Below are 24,658 nucleotides of genomic sequence, written 5' to 3'. Positions count from 1 at the left end.
ATCAATAGAGAATTACAATTCATGCATGGTATTGCATTATTATTAACACACGAACTTACCTCGATCCAGAAACGCCAATTTACCATTTTAGTCCATAACCTTGTATTTTCCTGATTTAAGCCCGAATCTTGATTTCCTTCATCTATAATATCACATTTAGCCTAAAAATTAGTCACATTATTCATACGGGTCCAAAAATCATATTTTTACAAGTTTGCATTTTGACTCCTAAACTTTTGCATATTTGCACTTTTTCCCCAAGGTTCAGAAAATTAAACTTCATCCTATTTTCTTATGTTTTATGACATGCTGACCATTTTTCCCTTCTATGGCAACATCAAAATCTCATTCTAACATGTACTTATGAACATTAAGTATTTTTACCGATTATGCCATTTTACTCGTTTTCACGTAAAATCACTTAGCAAAAGTTGTTTAACACGATTTCAAGCTTCATATTCTACCATTAAACATCAAAATACATGCATATCATTCATGGGTAAATTTTTAAACACAAATTCTAGCTCAAAATAATGGTAGAAATAGCTAGAACATGTTACCGGGACTTCAAAAATGTAAAAAAATTAAAAACGGGGCTCGGGATCACTTACAAATGAGCTTGGAAAGCTTGAAAACCACAGCCATGGTGTTTTTCATGAAAAATTCAGCCATGAGGAAGAAGATGAGCAAATTTGGCTTATTTTGGCATTTTTAATTCATTTTAATTACCAATTTACTAAAATACCTTTAACGAAAAACTTTTAAAAACCTATCATACCATGTCCATTTTTGTCCACAAACATCAAAATGGTCTAATTACCATTTAAGGACCTTTAATTTAAAAACTCATCACAATTAGACACTTCCAACATGTAGAACTCAACTTTTGCACTTTTTACAATTTAGTCCTTTTGACCAAATTGAGTGCCCAAACGTCGAAATTTTTGAACGAAATTCTCACGAAATCATTCCGTGAAATCGTTGACCATGAAAATATAATAAAAATGAATTTTTCCTCATCAGATTTGTGGTCCCAAAACCACTGTTTCGACTAGGCCCAAAAATCAGGATGTTACATTTATGGCATTCGAATGGTCAACTATTAGCCAAGCATATATCATTAGATAACATATACTGAGCATATGTCAAAACATCTCTTTCTCAGAATAGGAATGTCATTCACTTAATCATTTATTTCTCAGAATTCCTGTTGAACCATTCAGAATCAATAAGGATACTCGGATAGCTCGGAAAGCTCGTACAATGCCAACGTCTCAGACGTGGTCTTACATGTAATCAAATATCGATGCCACTGTCCCAGACAGGGTCTTACACGAATTCAAATACAATGTTGGTGTCCCAGACCTGGTATTACACGATATCACATATCGAAATCCTATGTCATGACATATGCATCCTAACTACTCCTATGGTTCGTACAGGGCTTTCGGATGTCATTACATTGTCGATGCTTTCTCGTATTCATATAACTTGATTCTTGAACAACTCAATAACATAAATAACCTGTTCAAAATACATATATTTACATCACCATTCAGAATTATATTCAAACACACAATGACAAATTAGGTCGATTAATCCGATACTTTGATTTTCCGTCGATTTAGATCAGAATTCTGCTTTTGCCAATCTAATTAATATCAAAATTAACTTACTTATTCAACATTTCATTCAATTCATCAAATAACACATAAATGGGCAATTTGCACTTTGGCCCCTAAAATTTTACATTTTCTTAATTTAGTCCCTATTTCAAAATAACACAAATTACTCAAAATTTCCACAAACCCATGTTAGGCCGAATTCACCTTAGGTCCCTAACAACCCATTTATTCAATTTATTTCACATTTAAGCCCCTCAGTTCACAAATTTCACAATTTAGTCCTTAAATAGCGTTTTTATGAAAAAACACTTAATTAAACATAATAATCTATCAACAAAAGTTTATTTTTCATCATCAAACCACAAAATCATCAAATTATCAACAATGGCAAATTACAAATTTCTCATCAATTCTGAAAATTCAAGCACGGGCCAGCTAGTACACGAAGCAATGATCTCAAAAATATAAAAATTATCAAAAATCGAACAAAATCCATACCTCAAATTAGCTTGAAGAGTGCTGCAACTTAAACAAGAAAATAGCTTCTTTTTATCTCTTACTTTTGGCCAAAAAGAAGAATATATGCATGTGATTTATGTTTTCTTTTATTTAATAACATATTAAAAAATAATTTACCAATTTAATCTTTATAAATTAATTAGAAAACCATATAATGGTTGTCCATTACAGTCCATCCCATTATCCAATGGACAAATTTCATTTTAAGGACTTCGTAATTAATTAATCAAAGCAAATAGGTACTTTAACATATAACACACTACTTTTACATTTTACGCGATTAAGTCCTTTTTCACAAATCGGCACTCAAACGATGAAATTTTCATACAAAAATTTCACACATATCAATTCACATACTTTAAGCATGGAAAATAATATGAAAATATTTTTTTGACTCGGATTTGTGGTCCTGAAACCACTGTTCTGACTAGGGTCTAAACAGGGTTGTTACGACTCTCTCCCCCTTTAGGGATTTTCGTCCGCGAAAATCTTACCAGAAAGTAGGTTAAGGATTTGCTTCCACACAGTACATTTCAAATTCACACATAGTTTCGGTTTCATATCTCTTTAATTTCATGACCAAGATCCTTGTTTGTCTTCCATTATACATCATATCAAGCTAAAACTGATTGTAACTGTATTGAATTACTTTCATTTTCTACTCAATTCTTCTAATGATATTAATCCCATAGATCATTTTCTCACAAAGCTTAGTCTCGAAACAATGGAGTTCAATAACTACAACCATACGATACCCATTTAATGTCATTATTAATATCACATGATAGCTTATCGAACAACAATAGTCTTTCCTTGTTGCTGTCAAACTCTTAAAGACATTGACAAAACATAGTTTCAAGAATTTGAATTGCTTTCTCTGATTACGCCACAATCTTGTACTCAAAGCTTACTGTAGTTTCTCCCAGAATCATAATATAACTTTCAAATTTCAATCTAGAACAATGATAAATGGGCACCATGTACAAACTGACAGTCCCTAAAATGAATAACTCAACTGATTTATCAAAAGAGAAATCCATGCATACGAAAAGACTTATTCATATAGTTAATAATAATTCAGATAACATCTATCTTTTTCAATGATAAGGATAATCCTGATACAAAATTCATTAACACTCTATTTCTATAGTCAACAAAATAAAAAATATCACATTTTACACTCATTCATCAATACCAATCTCGAGTTTTTTTTTTGTGCATCAAGTTAATCCCATATGAACAGACAAACTATCACTGAGAGTTTGCTATAGTAGTTGTTGTATAATCTCAAAACTTCTTGGTTTGCACACTTTATTTCGAAACAACAACCAATCATCAATTCCACATCTGAAGTTCTAAATCAGAAATCCATTAACGTTGAATCCTTTATAGCTCGCAAGTTGATAACATATTTTTAAGTTTCACGAATTCACTTAGTAAGCATCAATCTAACTTCTAATTCAACTAACATATGTTCATCATTTGATAAGAGCAATCACGTATTCACCACTAGTAAATCACAGAAAAGTTTCCTATTCGAAACATCCGAAATTGTAATCATTTCCCTTGGATAATAATTACTTACAGACTCATAAGTTTTCGACAATTTGAGCTAACTTTATTGCGCCCCAAATTCGGATCTTTCCCTAACATTAAACATTATAAACTCTTATAGTTATCAATTTATATCACATACTCTTTAATCAACTCAGGCTGAACCAGAACTAATATTTTGGTTGACAATGTCTTCGTGCAAAAAAAAGCTTCAAAAATCGAACTAACTTTAATTTACCATGACATTTCTCAAATAGAATCGTCCCGATAGATATAATTTTCTATCAAATCTTGAAGAATAGAAATTCTTCTTCCAGACTATCCCTCATATCACACATGTACGTTTAAAGTTTATTCCAATCCAGTGTATAGACTCAAACTCATATAACTCACTCATCTTTTCAATCAAATAATTCAAGTCAAACTAAATCACTGAATCGATCTTTTGAAGAAATCTTTTCTTCTTGGTAGAAAGATAACCCAGACGTATCATTATACAGAAATCACAACCATCAATAGAAATCATAATGTCATAATAAGACCAACATCTTAACTATAGCGATAGGTAATATCTCGACCATTAATAAAACATTTAAACACAGAAGAAAATCAAATATGATTTAAACAGCAACCAATGCAGAAGCACAACTTCTATAACTTTGATAACGATACTGCAGTACTCCCAAATTTCAAAACATAAATTATAATTATAATAAAGATAACTTTTTCTGTCAAATAGATATTTCTTACAGATAATCACATAGAATCATAAGAAAACTAGGATAGCAAATTTTCAACATCTAAAGCTACACAGAATATCGAAAAATTACAACCCATATAGAATGATATCAATTCTGATGATATCCTGAAAAAAAGTCCAGAAAGAACAATGTCACTCATAAATACTGAAATCCATAGTAACAGAAGCAATATAATCTTCCTGGATATTCAACAGGACAATAGCCAATAGAAATAGCTTATTAGCATTATACAAATTTTACGGTCGACTTTCATATCCACACAATGGAATAAAATATCAGAGAAATACAGAGCAACGTCGAATATAACCCAAACAGATCAACTATGCTTTCGCATATTAGAATGTCTAGCTAATGTTCTCATACGATAAGAATTTCTTCTGAATTTAAACAGTCATATATATTTCTGAGGATAAATGTATGCATAGAATGCCCATAAGAAATCATAGTAATTGCCTGACTATAACCACTGCACCCAGCCATAAATACAATTCAAACATTATCACTTCACTAACATAAATCAATTCAGAAAAGCTTCCAGTTAATACTTTCTTTAGATAACATACCTGAATAGGTCATTTGATAAGAATTAACTTCTTCTGTAACAGTGACTTTGCATAATCTGTACAGTCTTTAGATCTATCCAATATATCTTTTAATATTGTCTTCATTTGCTGATTCATTCACTTTTCTGATCACATTATTAATTTTCTGAACATAGATTTTTGTAACTCCACACTCACGAGCTTATTCAACCCAAATCTTACAAATTTCGTTATAACATTTCACTAATAAGAGGGGTGAGGGTAGTAAAGCCTTAAATTTAACTTGCTCATAAAAGCACATAACACGTACTATCACAAATAGTCAATTCATTTCTAATTTCACATTCTCAATAAATTTAATAAACATTTGCTTTTAATCACTTTTGTTCTTAACACATAGTTCGCATGCCAATTCAAGTTACTAATTCACTTTCGAAATTTTCACATAGCATCATAATCCAAATATCATAACTCATATGCTTATATAATTATAACTTTTATCAATAACAAAATGTCATACTCTTTGATCCATACCTTTATGAGTTTCAACTGATAATCAATACATTTCCATTCAAAAATTTGAGTATTTACTTCTGTACTATCAGAATTAGCTCGATTGGAGAACGTATTTGTCTCATCAAAACAATTTTCGTTAGAGTCGGGAGATATCACACTATCGCAGGTTAAAAGTGGCATGTATAGCTAGACTCACATTAGCTATGTTAGTCTTAGAACCGACAAAACCATAGCTCTGATACCAACTAAATGTAACACCCCTAACCCATATCCGTCACCGCACTAGGGTTAACAGGCATTAACGAACATATTAGAACATTCCGCGATCATTTTGTAGTCATAAGTGATACATCATCATATCATAGTCAAACATCATCATAAAGTCCCTTCCTTAGGTTAATGAGACCTTAAATAAGCATTAGAAAGAGTTCGAGACTAAATTGAACACATACAAATTTTTTTCAAAGTTACATTACATGCAATTCAAATTCCTAACATTTATCAAAATCATATTATACCTGCTTCATCGAATCTATGTTCAAACCAAAAGACTTTCACCTTTATAGCATTCGAATGCTCAACTATTAGCCAAGCATATATCATTAGATAGCATATACCAAGCATATGTCAAAACATCTATTTTGTTAGCTGAATAGTAACATATTAATTCATAATTTCTGCACTTATCCATATTATAACCAAACGGACTACATATACCTAGCCATTTATTTCATAAACTATTCGGCTAGTACATTAACTTATAAAATTTATGCCAATTACAATAAAATAAAATTTGGTCATTCAAACATATACCTATTCGGTCATATCACATGGTTAATTTTTCAATAACATATAAGATAATAACTAGCATCATTTCAACACTAAATATACCTCTTCTCACATTACGAATTTATGCACATATGACATAACAATCTGAACCATTTCTCAAACATCCATACTAAAGCATATCATGTCTATTTTGCATACTATAATCATGTCTAAACATCACTCTTACAACATCAATTGAGACGTATGAAAATCAAACTTAAATACCAACCATTTAAACATAATATAAATATATACAAACTTGCCATCATAAGCCGAATCTAAAAAGCCAACTCACAAGTGATTATCTCATAAGTATATACGTATTTTTACTAAGTTTAGTCAAATATAATCATGCATTGTATAACCTAATTCTTATCTCACAAAGTGATCAAAGCAATTACACACACATATGACATAAACATTACTTAATCAAAATATGATATACCATAAATTAAACATGCATCCATAATTTACTTCATTGTCTAAGCCAAATGAAACCATACTTACCATTTCCCATTGCCGAATCATATACCCAAGCATCACAAATTGATTAACCAAATATCAAGCTAACTAAAGTGGGCTAATTTATATGTCATTCGTGACTTACCCAATCAAAACTTATAACCAAAATACCCTAATCAAATATACTTGGACTTAAGCTTCATGAACAAGCCATTTCTGCATGGCTAAATATGTACAATTTCAAAATACTAACACATTAAAACTAGCCTATACATGCCACATAACCAAATCTCAAAGCATTTATTTACCGAAGCAAATACTGGATAGTGTGATAAGGTCTTCCATGACTTCCAACCCAAGCAAATCTCCGAAACTATATAAACATGGGAAAAACACACATAATAAGCTTTTGAAAACTTAGAAAGTTCATATCTTAATAAACTTAGCAAAACAAATAATTTCATTACAATGCCATAAGCATGATTTGCTATCTCACACAACTTTTCTAAATTTTATAACATGTTCTCATATCGAATTATCATCATTTAATATATTACTTACTTAATTAACTAAATTTAACTTTCACGAGCTTATTCAATTCAATTCTCATATATCATTCAATTCACACTTTCATAAGGCCAAAAGAGCACATTTTGGGAAATAACACATTTGGTCATATATCTTTCTCATAAAAATATCATACCATCATTTATACTCAAGCTCACCTTTCATACATATAGCATTTAACAATTTCATGTATAAAACTTTAGAAATCACATCTTATTCATTTGTTCATATTTCATTTGCACATATTCACATTTGATTTCCATATTCATCACATATAATTCTTTGCATATATACTTACCTTTCATTTTCAAACATTGTATACATTTCAACGTACTTGAATAGGAATGTCATTCACTTAATCATTTATTTCTCTGAATGCCCGTTGAACCATTCAGAATCAATAAGGATGCTCGAATAGCTCGAAAAGCTCATACAATGCCAATGTCCCAGGCGTGGTCTTACATGTAATCAAATATCGATGCCATTATCCCAGACTTGTCTTACATTAAACCAAATACGATGCCGATGTCCCAGACTTGGTCTTACACATAAATCTCAAATCGATGACAACGTCCCAGATGTGGTCTTATATGATATCACATATCGGAATCCTATGTCATGACATATGCATCCTAACTATTCCTATGGTTCGTACAGGGCTTTTGGATGTCATTACATTGTCAATGCTTTCTTGTATTCATAAAATTTGTTTCTTGAACAACCCAATATCATAATAACATATATATAACTTATTAAAAATACATATATTTACATTACCATTCAAAATTATATTTAATAACAAAAAATAATATGCATTTATAACATGATTTCATAATGTCTATTAAAATACGAACTTACCTCGTTTGCAGTAACAACAAATTAAGTTGATTAATCCGATACTTTGACCTTCCCTCAATTTAGATCTGAATTTCGCTTTTGCCAATCTAATTAATATCAAGATTAACTTATTCAACATTTCATTCAATTTCATCCAAGAACACATAAATGGGCAATTAACACTTTGGCCCCTAAAATTTTACATTTTTTCAATTTAGTTCCTATTTCAAAATAACACAAATTACTCAAAATTTCCACAAACCCATGTTAGGCCGAATTCACCTTAGGTCCCTAGCAGCCCATTTATTCAATTTATTTCACATTTAAGCCCCTCAATTCACAAATTTCACAATTTAGTCCTTAAATAGCATTTTTATCAAAAATCACTTAATTAAACATAATAATCTATCGACAAAAATTTATTTTTCATCATCAAACCACAAAATCATCAAATTATCAACAATGGAAAATCACAAATTTCTCATCAATTCCGAAAATTAAAGCACAGGTCAGCTAGTACACAAAGCAACGATATCAAAACATAAAAATTATCGAACAAAATCCATACCTCAAATTAGCTTGAAGAGTACCGAAACATAAACAAGAAAATAACTTCTTTTTATCTTTCACATTCGGCCAAAAAGAAGAATATAGGCATGTGATTTATGTTTTCTTTTATTTAATAACATATTAACAAATAATTTACCAATTTAACCTTTATAAATTAATTAAAACCATATAATGGTTGCCCATTACCATCCATCCCATTATCCAATGGAAAAATTTCATTTTAAGGACTTCATAATTAATTAATCAAAGCAAATAGGTACTTCAACATATAGCACGCTACTTTTACATTTTACCTGATTAAGCCCTTTTTCACAAATCGGCACTCAAACTATGAAATTTTCATATGACAATTTCACACATATCAATTCTCATACTTTAAGCACGGAAAATAATATTAAAATATTTTTTTGGCTCAGATTTGTGGTCCTGAAACCACTGTTCTGACTAAGGTCTAAACCGGGCTAGTACATCTATCTTCATTTCTTACCCAAAATTTTGGCCAAGACCTGCACATGAACACACAACCAATACCAATCATTCCAAGCATTTAAACTAGGAAAATTCAACATTTAACAAGGCGTACCATTACATGCATAGGTGGTTATGAACTTACATTAGATTAACTTAGGCAATGTCAACCTTTGATAACATATTCATAACATCACACATGTGTACATATATATCATAATAATGTACTTAGACATACCAAAATGAACCATTACTAGCCATTCTAATGGCTAGGTTACGAAATAACATTTCAAGCCACTATTGGCCAAATTATCCTATATATGTCATTATACCCAAAATGATTTCACTAATTATACTCAAAATGCTAGTTGATAGTGTGATGATGCTCCAATGATCTTCCAACCTTCACGAGCTCCTAAGCACCATAAAACAAGGGAAAAATAAAACGGAGTAAGCATTACATGCTTAGTAAGTTCGTATAATGGAAAGTAAACTTACCAATCTTGTTTATTAAATCTAGGCATACAATGTTATGTTCCATCCATTTGGCTAAAATTGCCTAATCACATACTTTCTTTCAAATATGTTAGTCACTAAAATCTTCATATCAATCAAGTAACATGGATGACCTCATCAAGCAATATTCTTTCAAGTCACTATCATATCACATTAAGATTTTCATACCATGTCAAGATTTTTATGTCCGATGAATCATTGAATTCCAACAGATGCTCAAGTAGTACACTCAAAGTGTACAATTCAATAATCCGTCAATTCCTTATTCAAGGGTACCCCTTAGGGCACTTAACCAAGAAGCAGTCTCTCGAGCCACTTATCCTAGAATAGGATTACCAGTCCAGGCTAAATCCTTTATACAATGTATGATCGAAGGAGCTTAATTAGGATTACCAGTCAAGCTAAACCCTAATCATAACGTATGCTCGAGAGGTGTTATACTAGGATTACCCATTCAGGCTAAATCCTTTCTATACAAGGTTAATGGGATTACTCGTCCGAGCTAAATCTCGTCTACAACAAATGCAGGACCTTATTAGTTTCGGGAAAGCGCATATAATCATCAGAATTCACATTCAATCGGGACTTAACCATTTATCACAGCTTCAAGCCTGTATCAAATTTCCATCATAGCATACAAGTAAAGCACATTAACATAAATCACATTACATACAAACACAACATTCAATTAACATAATTACATGCCTGATTAAGTTACACAAACTTACCTTGACACTTGTTCGCGTAAAAGTCTACTTATCCGAAATCTTTTCTTTTCCTCGATCTTACCTTGAATTAGTGTTGTCTGGATCTATATAAATGAATTTAACCATTGATTTCACACATTTCATATTTAAATGGACTCAATTTACGTCCTAGGAAAAATCACCATTTTCCCCTAACTTTTTCATAAATTCTGATTTTGTCCCTAAGCCTAGAAAATGAAACTTGTGCAAATCACTCCATATTCCAAGCCTCACCAAAGCCCCATTACAAATTTTATAGCACATGTATTCATAATATTTCAAAATTTTCATCAAATTTTACAACTTTTCATTTTTGTCCCTAAATCATGTTTTCATCAAAAATCACTTTGTAAAACTTGTTTATCTATCAATAATCTTTTATTTTCTACCATGAATTTCTAATTTCCAGCATAATACATTCATGAACCATTTTCATACCTTGATAACTTTTCAAATTAATCCCTCAAATAGAGGGATTAAGTTATCTCGGTTTCAAAAATACCAAAATTACTAAAAATGGGACAGGAGAACTTACCTAATTAAGCCTTGAAAGTTTCCCCTCTCTCTCCTAGGGTTTCCATAAAATTTTAGGTTGAAGATAACAATAATAAGATGATATTTTCTTTTATCATCTTTTAATTAATTTAGTTATTTCAAATTCTAAGTTATTCCTTGACCTTTTTCTATATTTCCATGGATGAGTCACCATGAAAACTCTAGATACTTTTCTTAATGGTCTAATTACCATATAAGGACCTTAAGTTTTGAATTTCATAGCTATTTGATCCTTATAGCTATTAGAATTCAACTTTTGTATTTTATGCAATTTAGTCCTTCTCGTAATTAAGCATTTGATCGATAAAATTTTCGTATCAAAATTTTCACACGACATATATATTATAATATAGATCATATTATAAAATAAAAATAAGACTTATTTTTGGGTCGGATTTGTGATCCCGAAACCACTGTTCTGATTTCACTGAAAAATAGGCTGTCACATTTAAGGGTTGCGGTATAGTCAAGAGTGGTAATGAATTTGGTAGGGGTCAGAGAGCTTCAGGCAGGGATTTGGGTCAGACTGAGGCACAACAGCCTATACTGGTCTATGTAGTGAAATGTCATGAGGACAGTAACGACATCGGCGTTCTAGCGGGTACATTCTTTATTCATTTTGCTCCATATTTTGATCTAATTTATATCGGGTCTACTCACTCATATATAGCTAGTACTATTTCTATAAAATTGGATATTACTAGTGAGTGTAATGCTAGAGAGGTTTTAGTAATTAGTTCATTGGGTCAATCGATTCGAGTTGGAAATGTTTACTGACAGGTTTCGTTAAAAATTCTGGGTATGGTATTTCCTACCAATTTGATGGAACTGCCTTTTCACGAGCTTGATCTAATTTTGGGTATGGATTCGCTCATGTAACATTAAGACAGTCTAGATTGTGCCTCTAATAAGGTTACTTTGCGAACTGATGAAAATAATGAGATTTTTATGATTAGTGAGCATAAAGATTGCCTTTCTAATGTAATCTCCGATATTAGAGCTGAAAGGCTAGTTTAAAAAGTTTGTGAGGCTTACCTAGCCTTTGTGTCTGATTCTGTATATATAAAGCTTTCAATAAAGGATATTCATACCATGAGAGACTTTCTGAATGTCTTTCTCGAGGAGTTGTCAAGAGTACCTTCTGATATAGAGGTTTAGTTTGGTATTGATCTATTAGCAGGTACTGCCCCTATGTCCATTATACCCTATCGTATGGCATTGAATGAAAATGTGGAGCTGAAAGCTCAACTCTAGGAACTTTTCAATCAAGGGTTCATTAGACTAGTGTGTCTCTATAGGGAGCTTTAGTATTATTTGTTAAGAAGAAAAACGATACGATAAAAATGTGTATAGGTTAGCATCATTTGAACAACTTTATATTAAAGAATAAGTATCCATTACCGAGGATCAAAGACTTATTGGATCAATTCTGTAACAGCCCATTTTTCAGTGGTGTTAGAAATAGTGGTTTCAGGGCCACCGAATTCAACGAGTAAGTTTGTAAATATTATTATTTAATATTTACAAGTTGAGTATGGTTTTAAAAAGTTTTTTGATATGATAATTTATATTATATAAATGATTTATTAAGTTTAAGAGGTAAGACCCTAAATAAGGCTATGTCCCTCACACGGTTGAAACACATGGCCGTGTCTCAGCTCGCGTGGCCAACACTTAGGCTATTTTCCAAGCCTTTAAGTTACCTTTAATCCTTCACATCTTTATTTCCATATTACACAATTAATTCATGGCCATGACCATTTAGATTTGGGCATAAAACATTCATCATGCACAAATGTCTTAATAGCAATTATGCATGCCTTAAAAGCATAATCACATCACAAGCACTAGAACTTAGCATGGATAGATAGATTTACAAACCATAATCACTATGAGCCACACCATATATAAATAACTCAATGTAAGCCAATACCTTTGGCTAATCGTAATAATGGCTAACATAAAAATTAAGTCCTTATACATGCCACTCACACGAAAACGCTTAACATATATGGGTCAATACTTCAAAGGCGATGGCTTGATAGTGTGATGCTGCTTCTGACTGTAACACCTTAAACTCGGCCTAGACGTTATGGCCAAATCTAGCGTGTCACATCGAAATGTTTTTCAAAAATTGGTCTTTTAGGTAAAAATCTGTTACTGAATTTAAATGCTTTTATTATTATCTAACAAAAGTTCTCGTTAAAACGTTTACCCTATTAACCATCAGTGTTATATTAAATTAATTTAAAAATGCGAAAGCTTTTTAAGTCGATGAAGTTTAAAACGTGTGTTTTAGAAAATAGTAATTGTTTTAAAAACTCGTCTTTACCTAGACTAGCAGTTTAAAAGTATATAATCCAAGCCCAAATAAAAATTAAAACCCACAAACGGCCTTATTACATAATTAAAAACCCAAAAGTGTAATTTAAATTAAATTAAGCCAATTGCAAGACACAGCAGTTGTGTGGCCACTACCAAGTCCCTAGCAGCACCAAATCGCCTAAGGCTGGGGATTACCTGTACAGTTAAAAAGAAAGGTTGAGTTTACGAAAACTCAGTGTGTTGCCCCCTATCAGTCAAACAGTAAACAGTGCATACAGTAACAGTTTGGGCCTGAGCCTTATTCAGTAACAGTACAGTCTGGGCCTTAACCCTATACAGTAATGGTGTGGGCCTAAGCCCAATAGAGTAACAGTACAGTGTAATGCAATTATGCATCCCACCCAAATCCAGCCAGCATACCACCCGTACCAACCAACACACCATGTGGGGATATAAATCGACCCACCCACCCAGCATACCAATATCACGACAAAGCTGCCAGTAATAATAATGAAGCATAGTTGCCAGAAATAGTAAGTGTGGCAAAGCTACCAGTATCAGTAATTGTGGCATAGCCACCAATAACAGTGAATATGACATAGTCACCAGTACAGTACTTCCTCCATATCAAAATCCCAAACCCATGCAGTATGTCATGTCAAAAATATTACGTGTATGCAAATTCATACTCAGTACAATCATATATGTGTAAATCATAAGCACATCAGTCATACGGAACCTAAGGGCTACTCGTCATTTTGCCATACAGGGGTATCCAAGTCATTTTACCCTATAGGGGCATTACGATCATTTTACCCTACAGGGGTATTATGGTCATTTTACCCTACAGGGGTATTATGGTCATTTTACCTTAGAAGGCTATTACGGTCATTTTATCCTACAGGGGTATTACGATCATTTTACCATACAGGGGTATTACGGTTATTTTACCCTATAGGGGTATTACGGTTATTTTACTAATTTTGGGATTTCAGCCCAGATAACGACCTCTCCGAAGGTATACAGTCGCCTCGAGCGACACAGATAGCCTAAATGATCATAACGGTGTAAATGGTCCCAAGGCCCATTACTCAACCCAAATGGGCCCAAATGCTCGTGTGGCCCATTTAGCCCTAATTCAGTTACCAGAGCCCTTTTCTTAGTCACCTTTCGGAGTGATTCTGCCTCTATTTGTTAAAGTCCATAGCAAAAATGATAAAGGCATGACCGCGAGAGAAAACAAATGAAAATGAATTCGATTCCATGGGTGGAGGGTGGGAAGAAGCAATAAAGCACAGTGCATCGAGATGAATGAATTTTTCTTAAAAGAATGAAGCTTGGAATGAATGAATCTCCAAATAATTTCATATAAGCAATCACCTATGCCCTAACAGCTTTCACCGAGTCTACCTTTAGAGCGACTTGCCCTCAAGTACAGGCTAACCAAAAGCTACAAGCGCACAGTTCGGCAAGCAAAGCAAATGGGAATCAATCAATCAAGACGCTGCATATAAAGAAGTGATCTACGACCTTCCCTAATTTCATGAGAACTCTTGCTCTTAGAAGTCAAAGACGCTGCATATAAAGACGCTGCACAGTTGGGCTATGTGACCTGTATAGCCCAATCCAGTATTTATCACTTACCGTGGATATAATCCATCTGGAGCCCATGAGCCCATTAGGCCCACTCGACCCATTTTGGCCCAACGTGGCACATAACGGCCCAAGTCCACAGAATCACTCGTGGTGCCCTTTACAATCTATCTCCCATGGTTTATGGGCTCGGTTTACCCCACAAATGATCGCACGCTCGTGAGGCCTCAAATACCGAAGTTTCAGCACTTTGACTTTTCAGCTTTTGCCAATATACAGTAAGGAAGGGTGTAGTTACACACCTGTATACAAACTTGAGCTAAGATCCACAAGATCTATACCCTTGATCGACTAAAAATCGGTTTTTTTGCCTTAGGTCACTAACTATAACTGGCCACATGTCCCTTACCGATTAACTGAATCACAAGTGCAATCTATCTATTGTTATTGACTATAATCACGGTTAAACAAATAATAGTCTAACGAAAGAACATGAATACTCTTCTCCAAAAAGAAATTACCATTCGGTTCAACACATACAGACAGTGCAATTGTCCAAGATTTGATGAGAGGATTCGGCCTACACTCCTTCACAAGTTTAAACCAAACATAATAGAAATAGCAGAGACAACATGCACTGAGGGTATCCCTATTCAAGCAACGACAAAACAAGAAGGTGTTAATGGAATAAGACCCTATTGAAGGGAAAAGAAAGATGAACGTCGGTAAAGAGAAAAAGAGAAGAACATGATATCGAAAAAACACTTACAAGTAATATTCGGCCAACAAAAACTGACTGAGAGAAAACGGAGAACAAAGTACTCAGTCAAGAGGAGAATCGACTGAAGAAAGAAGAACATAAAATAAATTAAAGAAAGAAAGATGGGGAATTCGGCTATGATAAAATTTGAAAGAAAACAAGGTAGAGCCCTAACACTATTCGGCCAAAGCAAGAAAAGGTAGGAGAGATAACTCACAATTAAGTGATTCAGTAGGGATTGAAACAAAATGAAAGAGACTTGGGCAAAACAACACAAGGCTTCAGTATTTTGACAATGAAAGGTTTCGGCACATTTGCTAAATAGTTGCAGAATAATAGAATCTGAATGAAAAGAAAAGAAAAGTCACGAATGGTTACTTGCAATTTCGGCACTAGAGAGAAAAGAGAGAAAAGGGGATTAGGAACTCAGAAATTTAGAAATAAAGAAAATAACCAAAAGTGAAAGAGAACCCACCTAGCCAAATTCCTATGTTTTTCCCCTTACCAAAACGGCACTAAGTCAAAATAGAATAAGCACCCATAGAGTCCTAAATTCGGACAATTCCACCCCTTGTCAAACTCCATGGTTTTCTCCACCAAAATCTCCTCCATATCTTGATTCTCTCCCTTTGACCAAGTCCACAACCACCTCAGCAAAATTTCAATCCAACTCTACCTCTCTCACCTCATGGAAATAAAATAAATACACCTTGTATGCCATAGGATTCGAACCCAAGTTCTCCCAGTTACCAAGTCACATCACTTGCCACCAAGCCACAAGGCTTTTTGTGACAAAAACCCCTCACATTTAAATATAAGGCCTAAATGCTAACATCCAGATTCACTTAATAACAAAAACTAAAACTTTTACAAAAGCAAGAACTTGAACCCAGGCTTCTCTAACACTCCTAAATATGCCCAAACACTTAGCCATTACAGTAGACAATCCATTTGTAAAATTTTCTTGCACAATTAAATTCCAATTGTTCCGATACTCAAAGCCCATTTCTTCTAGGCCCAAAATTCAGGGCGTTACACTGACGATCTCCAACCTCGAGCTAACCTATCAACGCTAAATAAAAGGAAAGGAAGAGAGTAAGCTTTATAGCTTAGTAAGATCGTATGAAAATAATAAGCAATTTATCAACTTTCTTCTCGAGGTAATACAACCATATTTGTACTTTTATTTATGTTCGGGTCAAGCTATTTTCTCGAGTCACAGTCATTAAGTTATTTATATCTGGAGCTACGAATCTCCAAATTAAGTTCTGCTAATTTTCCCTGAAACTATACTCACATATCTTCTTACCATAAAATTTTCAGAATTTTAATCTAGCCAATAAGTACAGTTTATTCTTTAAAGTCACTCCTATTTTACTGTTTGATAGTTCTGACCCTTCTTCACTAAAAATTAATTATCTCCTCATACGGGATTTAGATGATGTTTCCTTTTGTCATTTTTGAAAATAGATTCATTAAGGATTATAAGAATATAAATTATAACCCTTAATTATTTTTGTACAATTTTTAATGACTTTCCCATATCAAAACAGGGGATTTCAAAATTAGTCTGACTCTATCACACAACAATTCAAATATCTCATAACATGGACTTCTTTTGCTTACACCATTTCTTTTATATGAAACTAGACTCAATAAGATTTAATTCCGTATTTTATTCAGCCTCTAATTCGATTTTCACAATTTTTGGTGGATTTTCAAATTCGGACTGCTGCTGTCCAAAACTGTTTCAATGCTAATTTTACCTCTTCATAATTATCTTTATATAGGCTTTTATGCCAATCAATTTCTCTTTCGATATTCATTAGGCCACAAGGTGAAGGGGTAAACATATCATGTCCCAATTTAATTCAACCTGAAAACCTCATACATAATCATCAATCAAATTTATGACATAATTACCCACCATAAGTATCGACCTAATATTTACAAGGTCATCACAAAGTCATTCTCATAAGTATGACTAGCTCATTTACATTCTTACCAAAAGTCTAATATGCATCGAACTCATCACTCATGAACTTTTAGTACATACTTGTACCCTTTCAACATGATCATAAATAAAGCTTACTCATTTTCATAGCTAGGACTTACTCGTATCATTCTTACCATCAGGGCAACATAACTAGACTCATAACTCATAAGTTCGAATAAGAACCTGTACACTCACAACATGATTTTATCCTTCCATATCATTATCATGAGCCTTAAAGTAACCTGTGAACCCTTTTCGAATACTAATGGATATCTGAAAAGCATTACACAAGAGGGTGAATTGCCAATGCAATGTTCCAAACATGGTCTTACATTGGCTCACATGTCGAAGCCGATGCCATGTCCCAGCCATGTAACACCCCGTACCCGAGACCGTTACCGGAGTCGAACACGAGGTATTTACGGACTTATTTCATTGACTTACACGGTTCATTTTTAAATTTCCAGACATGCTGGCTAACTGTATCACAGCCACTTTAAAAATCATATCTCGAGTTCCGAAGCTCGAAAACTTATTCCGTAAATTTTCCCTGAAACTAAACTCATATATCCATCTAAAATTTTTTTCTAGAATTTTTGATCGGGCCAATTAGTACAGTTTATTAGTTAAAGTCTCTCCTGTTTCAGGGTTCCACTACTCTGACCTTCATGCATTACGACTTATATATCTCCCTGTACAGGGATTCAATACTCATGCCGTTTGTTTCTAATGAAACTAGACTCAAAAAGGAATCTATACATATATGGCATGACTTCTAATTATCTCTGGTTAATTTATAATGAATTTCCAAAGTCAGATCAGGGGATCCAAAAATCGCTCTGGCCCTATTCGACGAAAACTTAAATATCTCTTAAAATCCGACTCATATGACTGTTTCGTTTCTTCCATATAAAAGTAGATTCATCAAGGTTCGATTACATAATTTATTCACTATTTAACTCCATTCCTACTATTTTTAGTGATTTTTCAAATTCACACCACTGCTGCTGTCAGCATCTGCCTTTAGGGTAGACTTTACCTATTACATAGTTTCCATGATTTAACTAACCCTTTAGCATATATAGCACAAAATATGATTGTGATTAACCATTCCAACGGCCAATCATTGCCAAGCATATCCACACCTCTCAATAACCATATACATACAAGATGATTATAACATTATGCTCAAAATATATATATAAGCCATTTTCGCATGGCTATCCAAATTTGTACAATACCGAAAGGTACATGACCAACATCAAAAAGGGTAGTCCTATACATGCCATTTCAAAGTTCAACCAAAAGTGTACCAAAAGGGGCTTTGATAGTGTGGACGACTTCAACTTCGACAATCCCGAGTCCGATAGCTGACGAACCAAAATCTATAAAACAGAGATTCAAGAAACGGAGTAAGCATTTAATGCTTAGTAAGTTTTGAGCCATGAAATTAGACACAACTAAAGTGTAGCATTCATATGGCTAAACGGATAATTTCATATGCACAAATTCTCAATATCATACTTACTTCACATTACCAACCCTTATATTCATACACAAAAGATCAACTTAGCCAAAGGCCGGTAGCTCATTTATCGACTGAGCGAATACTATTTGTAAGGGATCAACTAATTCAATGCATATACGAAACATACCTCATCGCTGGGATTTTACGAGCGTATTAATTGAAACTATTACAGCAAGGTCGCTCATTCCCAAGCCAAGTACCTTCGGGATTTAACCGGATATAGCTACTCGCTCGAATTCCTTCGGGACATAGCCCGGTATAGTAACTCGCACCAATGCCTTCGGGACTTAGCCCGGATATAGTAACTCACACAAATGCCTTCGGGACTTAGCCCGGATATAGTAGCTCGCACAAATGCCTTCGGGACTTAGCCCGGAACTAGTCACTAGCGCAAATGCCTTCGGGACTTAGCCCGGTTATCATCCAAATATTCATGCACATATCAATAAATCATGACACATCTATATTTCATTTTCATAATTAGAGTTCAAACACAAGTCACGTATTAAGCAATCCCATTTTCGGCTCACTAGCCACATACAAACAACATGGTTTAGTTTGCTTTATGACACGATCTCTATGCACATACGGCTACCCGTCATACGCATAGACTAATTAACTCAACATATAATTCAAGTAGAATCATCATATCACCGTATATTTGTTATGCTCATACGTCATGACTTAATCAAATCGTAAACTAAGTCTCGTTACTCGAAAACTTACCTCGGATGTTGTCAAACGATTTCGATGGCTATTCGACCACTTTTTCCTTCCCTTTATCTGATTTAGTTCCCCTTTGCTCTTGAGCTTAATTTAACAAATAAATTGATTTAATCATTTGAGCATCGAAAAGAGGAACTCAAGGTACTTAGCCCTTATATATTAGGCATTAGAGTTATATATGTATGAAATCACGAATCAAATTCAACATATTAGCCAATATTCTCCTTAGCCGAATTTTCTAAGTCAAGATAAAGCCATCAATATGCTTACCTATGGCCGAACATACACAACAACCTATGTACTCATTCATGTGGCCGAATATGCATGTCTATGTTGAGGCCGATTGTATACTTAATACATTCTACAAATATGGTCACTTGTATTAACTAAATACCATTTTGTTTCAAGTTCAAAACTCGGCTAATACACATATATACACTAGAAATCAAATACTAACATTTGCACTTCACCTTAATAGCTAGCTTAGCAAACCTTGATTTAACATATAATTGTTCATAACACAATTTAAGCATACTCTCCATTCCATCAATTTCAAAACACATATATTACTCAATAATGTTCAAAATTATATTCGGCCTTAGCACACAACTTGCTAGCCAATTCTTCTCCATCTAGCAACTAATGCACATGTGTGCTCATTTGTTAGACTCTACTTCATCTAACAACAACCATATTTTTCTTCTACTTCCTACCATGGCCGAATGCTCAAGATACCTCAATACCGAAACTTTTAACTTGGGTTGCTTAAAGAACTTGGTGATGAGTTCAAATTTATCTAACACCTCAAGCATCATAACACATCCATATAGCTAACATGCTAATAGTATCAAGGCTTCAACCAAAACTTTTGAAGCCTCTTAGTCAAATACTAACTCTCTAATAACCCCAAATCCATCCATGAGGTAGTTAGAATTTAGACTAATCATCCAAGGGATGTATGAACTTTCAAAGCAACATTAAACATACCTTAATCTAGTAAACCACCATTGCCGATTTTTCTCCAAGCTCTTTCCCTTCCTTTCTTTCCTCTGTTCGGCCAAAGATGTTCAAGAATGAACACTTTTTTTCTTTCTTTGTTTTCTTTCTTCAATTCACGGCAATGGGGGGGAAAACATGGATGAGACAAATTTTTTTCATCACTCCTCCCTTTGCATTACTTTAATACTAACCCCATTTTTTTATTCTTTCTAACATAACACACTAACACAACATGTTTACAACATGTTTCCACCCATAGCATGGCCGGCCACTAGCTCAATTTTGGGCAATTTGACATGCAAACCCCTCATTTTCATAACATGCATTAATAGGCCACTTTGCATTTGCCTGACACATTTCTAAATTTTCTCACATAAGTCCTATTTAATAAAATTCACTTACAATTAACAAAATTCAAACACGACATTTTTACACATACATATATACATATAATAAGCATCAACTATGATGGTTAATTATTTTTATGACTCGGTTTAGTGGTCCCGAAACCACTTTCCGACTAGGGTCAATTTAGGGCTGTCATAAGCCATGGTCTTACACTAGCTCTCTTCTCAATGCTAATGCCATGTCCCAGACATGGTCTTACACTAGCTCTCATAATATGGCCGATGCCATGTCCCAGACATGGTCTTTCACTAGCGCACATATCAATGCCGATGTCATGTCTCAGACATGGTCTTACACTGGCTCTTATATCGTGGCCGATGCCATGTCCCAGACATGGTCTTACACTGGCTCATAGTCAACGCCGATGCCATGTCCAACCTGGTCTTACACTAGCTCTAATATGGTGGCCGACGCCATGTCCCAAACACGGTCTTACACTCGCTCACATATCACCCAAATGTCATGGCATAGATATCCAATCTATTCCTAAATTTAGTCGGGAATTTACCACATTAATTATCATATATTACTCACAAGCATATTCAACCATATTATGCAAAATCAATCATTCAACACATAATAATATAAAGTTGCCTCACTTATGTACAACTTACACGTTTTAATGGAATATCATATTCCATCCAATTTCCAATGTGTTCAATCATCACATAAATGTTATTAACATTTGGCATCACTTTTTCATACTCAATATCATCAACATATAATTTGATACAATCATAGCAAGATAGATTTCAAGTATATTAACAATAACATGGATAACAAGCTTATTTAGTCACACGGACTTACCTTGAATGAAATTTCAGCTAATTATTTCATTTTAGTCCATAACCTCGTACCTTCCGATTTAAGCCCAAATCTCGATTTTCTTGATCTAAAATAATAAAATCCACTACTTTAATCATCATATTAACCAATACATTTCATAATTTATATTTTGGCAAAATGACTATTTTACCCCTAGACTTTCACAAAATTTATGATTTTGCCCCTAGGCTCGTAAAATGATTTTTATCAAATTTTCTCACTAACCAAGCCTAGGTGAATTCTTTTTATACTAGAAGCAGCCTAAAATTTCAATTATTTCTCACACTTATCAGTCATTTTATAAACTTTACAAAATGGTTCATTTGAGGTGTTTTCATGAAAATCCTTTCACAAAAGTTATTTATTAAACAACCAAGATTCATTTTATTTCACAAAGTTTCAGAAAATATTACAAATATTCTCATGGAAAAACCCTATACTTTCAACCATTTTGCAAAATAGTCCCTTCATGAGCTAGCTCATGCTACAAGGGTCTTAAAAATGCAAAAATATCAAGAAAGGCTATCTTAATCACTTACTTGCAAGGGATATAAGTGGCTGATTTTTTTAACTTTCAAAACCCCCTATTTGTTGGTATTTTAGGTAGAGAAGAAGATGAGAAAAAGATGATATCATTCTCTCTTTCTTTTATTTTATTTCTAGTCAATTTTAGTCACCAAAACTCACCTAACTTTGACAACTTTCTTCTTTTTGTCTCTATGGCCAGCCACCACTAATTTAAAGGCCTATTTTCACTTTAAAGACCCCAAATTATGGTTCTCTAGATATTTAACACATTTGGCTAGCAGAACAAAACTTTTTCCCTTTATGCGATTTAGTCATTTTTCTCAATTAAGCTCACAAACACTAAAATTAATTCACCAAAAATTTCATGCACTTATATAATCATGCTATGACACATAAAATAATATTAAAAATAATTTCTCAGACCTCAAATTTGTGGTTCTGAAACCACTGTTCCGACTAGGCCCAAAATCGAGCTGTTACATAAATTATCATCATCTTATTGATTTCTTCTTCAACAACTGAAAACACCTTGGAATAAGGATGAAGCTTGTGGCCATTATGGTTTCCTCTTGCATAATAAGTAATTCATACCCATTTTTAATAATTTTGATACTTCTGATTCATTGCAACTAGGTCCAGCTAGCTCTTACCTTTGATTTTGAAGGTTGCAATTGATGAATCTATGTGATTTTAGTTATTAAATAATGATTTTGAAATGTTGGTTGATATTCAAAAGCATTTTGTTAAGTGGTTTTGATGAATTTTTTGATTAGGGACTAAATTGTTGAAATAGTGAAAGTACAAGGATTTTGTAACACCCCTAACCCTTATTCGTCCCCAAAATAGGGTTATCGTGCATTACCGGACTTTACAGACTAATTACGAATACTTTATTACCTTTATTATACAATTCAAGAATCAATCATATAGCATTCATATTGTCCCTTAAATAGGTCTTCAAGGCTCAAAATACAACTTAGAAGTGAATCGGGACTGAACTGGACACTCAAAAAATTTTTCCCAAAATCTTAAAATTTTTCTTAGGAGTAAGGGACACACGCCCGTGTGGTCGGCCGTGTGAGCCACACAGCCAGGAGACACGCTTGTGTCTTAGGCCATGTGGGCATTTGATATGAGGCACACGGCCGTGTCCCAAGTCCTAACCCGTGTCTATACCCGTGTAACTCTCTAATTTGGGTCACACAACCAACCACACACCCGTGTACTAGACTGCGTACAAGGTACAAGGGTCACACGGCCAAGTCACATGCCCGTGTGCTAGGCCATGTGCAAAAACTTGGGTATTCTATTTTGAAATTTAAGGTGCAAGGGACACACAGCCAGACTACACGCCCATGTGCATGGCCATGTGTCACACATGGCTAAGACACATGCCCATGCCTCTGCCCGTGTGGACGAAAATAGGCCATTTTAAGGCCACTTTTCTCATCAATTTTGACATCAACCTGCACACAACATTCACATACACCAATATATCACAACCAAAACATTAATACAAGCCAAAACATGTTCTTAACATGACATAACATCACAAATATTTTAATTATTTATAAATACATGTTTAACTCATTTCATTGATTTATCAATTTCTATTACTAATTACATAAACATTTAAGATTCATAACCACACTCCAAACTATTTCATTTCCAAACCAACCCTATACATGCCATACAAACGAAAATTCAGATTGCACGAACTACCGAATTAAACTGGATAGTGTAGCTTAATGTGTTGATCCAATCTCCCGACTACACGTTAATCTACAAGAACATTAAAAAACACGAGTAAGCTTAATAAAGCTTAGTAAGTTCAATAGGTTAAACATTGATCTTACTAAAATTAATTAATAAATTAATTTGTAAATAAATCATACATTTTTCCC

Source organism: Gossypium hirsutum, chromosome A11 (genome assembly GCF_007990345.1).
Source record: "Gossypium hirsutum isolate 1008001.06 chromosome A11, Gossypium_hirsutum_v2.1, whole genome shotgun sequence".
NCBI classification, from domain to species: Eukaryota; Viridiplantae; Streptophyta; class Magnoliopsida; order Malvales; family Malvaceae; genus Gossypium; species Gossypium hirsutum.
This window is presented reverse-complemented; position numbering follows the sequence as displayed.